The following is a 2,431-nucleotide window of genomic DNA, read 5'->3' on the forward strand; positions in this document are numbered from 1 at the left end:
GAAAATATTTGCAAATGATATTACTGATAAAAGGTTAATATCCAAAATATATAAACAGCTCATAGAACTGTATATATATATATATATTATATATATATATATATATATAACAATTAAAAATGGGCAGAAGACCTGAATAGACATTTTTTCAAAGAAGACATACAGATGGCCAACAGGCACATGAAAAGATGCTCAACATCATTAATCATCAGAGAAACGCAAATCAAAACCACAGTGAGATATCACCTCACACCTGTCAGAATGGCTATCATCAAAAATCTACAAATAAATGTTGGCTAGCATGTAGAGAAAAGGGAACACTTGCACACTGTTGGTGGAATGTACATTGGTGCAGCTGCCATGGAAAACAGTATGGAGATTCCCCAAACTAAAAATAGTACTACCACTCTTCTTTGCAGTGACTTGGAGGCCATCAGCTGCTTCAGGATGAAGGTGAATATCTCTTTCCCAGCCACTGGCTGTCAGAAACTCATTCAAGTGGATGATGAATGAAAACTTTTTACCTTTTATGAGAAAGTTTTGGCCACAGAAGTTATTACTGATGTTCTGGGTGAAGAATGGAAGGGTTATGTGGTTTGAATCAGTGGTGGGAATGACAAACAAGGTTTCACCAGGAAGCAGGTGTCTTGATCCATGGCCAAGTCGGCCTTTTACTGAGTAATGGGCATTCCTGTTACAGACCAAGGAGGACTGAAGAAAGAAAGTGCAAATCTGTACGGGGTTGCATTGTGGTTGCCAATCTGAGTGTTTAATTGGGTCACCATAAAAAAAGGGGAGAAGGATATTCCCGGACTCACTGATACTACTGTGCCTCATCATCTGGGGCCCAAAAGAGCTAGCAGATTCTGCAAGCTTTTCAATCTCTCTAAAGAAGACGATGTCTGCCAGTATGTTGTGAGAAAGCCCATAAACAAAGAAGGTAAGAAACCTAGGACCAAAGTACCCAGGATTCAGCATCTTGTTACTCCACGTGTTCTGCAACACAAACATTGGCATATTGCTCTGAAGGAACAGCGTACTAAGAAAAATAAGAAAAAGGCTGCAGAATATGCTAAACTTTTGGCCAAGGGAATGAAGGAGGCCAAAGAAAAATGTCAGGAACAGACTGCCAAGAGTCGAGGCTGTTCTCTCTGAAAGCTTCTACCTCTAAGTCTGAGTCTAGTCAAAAATGAGGTGTTCTAAAGTAACAAGTAATAAGATCAGACATCAAAAAAACAATAAAATAAATAAATAAAATAAAAATAGCACTACCATATGATCTAGCAATTCTACTCCTGGGTATATATCTGGAAAAAAAATGAAAACACTGTTTTGAAAATATATATGCACCCCAATGTTCACAGCATTATTTACATTGGCCAAGATATGGAAGCATCCTAATGTCCATCAACAGATGAGTGGATAAAGAAGATGTGGTGTGTGTGGTGTGTGTGTGTGTGTGTGTGTGTGTGTGTGTATGTGTGTGTCTATATCTAAATCTATATCTAATGGGATATTACTCAGCCATAAAAAAGAATGAGATTCTATCATTTGCAAAAACTTGGACGGACCTAGAGAGTATTATGCTTAGTGAAATATCAGATAAAGACCAATTCTCTATGTTATCACTTATATATGAAATCTAAAAAATGAAACGAATGTATGTAGCAAAACAGAAACAGACTCACAGACACAGAGAATAAACTAGTGGTTATCACTGGGGAGGGAGAAAGGGGGAGGGACAAGATAAGGGTATGGGATTAAGAGGTACAAACTACTATGTACAAAATAGATAAGCAAGTAGAATATATTGTACAGCATAGGTAAATATAGCCAGTTTTGTAATAACTCTAAATGAAGTATAATCTATAAAAATATCACATCAGTCTATTGTATACCTGAAACTAATATAATATTGTAAATCAGCTATTCTTTAATAAAAAATAAACAATTCTTTTTAAAAAAGAAGATATTGTTGGATCACTGATCACTCTAGCTACAGATCTGTAGGTATATCTATGATTTAACAAAAGAAAAGAAAAACAAGATGAAGATTATATTTAGAGTATTTTTCTTTAGAAAATAAAGCTATAAAAGAGAGCTTTATTAGGATACAGTCATGCATGTAAGTACATAAACAAGGGAAATTGAAACCACAATTTTGCTTATTCTAGTTAGTCTAAGGAGAATATGTTAAGAAAGTGTGAGGGTAATATTAGAAAATTATGAAAAAATACTATTTTAACTCATTTTGGAAGTGTCATTATTTCTAATTTTCAACCAAGTGTTTTAATGCATATTTTAATCTCATGTTTCTTATTTAATTATATTTAATAACTAAAGTTTCCATTAATTTAACTAGACATTTAAGCACAGAAAATGTACAATAATAGCTCAGGTACCAGATCTTTAGAAACTCAGTTTAGGGAAG

The 2,431-nt window shown here is 34.5% G+C and overlaps 1 pseudogene; it reads left to right on the forward strand.

Moving 5' to 3' along the window:
- The first annotated feature begins 447 nt into the window (after positions 1-447).
- LOC102989255 (40S ribosomal protein S6-like) lies at positions 448-1,193 on the forward strand (annotated as a pseudogene).
- Positions 1,194-2,431: the final 1,238 nt, after the last annotated feature.

Source organism: Physeter macrocephalus, chromosome 1 (assembly GCF_002837175.3).
Source record: "Physeter macrocephalus isolate SW-GA chromosome 1, ASM283717v5, whole genome shotgun sequence".
Classification (NCBI taxonomy): domain Eukaryota; kingdom Metazoa; phylum Chordata; class Mammalia; order Artiodactyla; family Physeteridae; genus Physeter; species Physeter macrocephalus.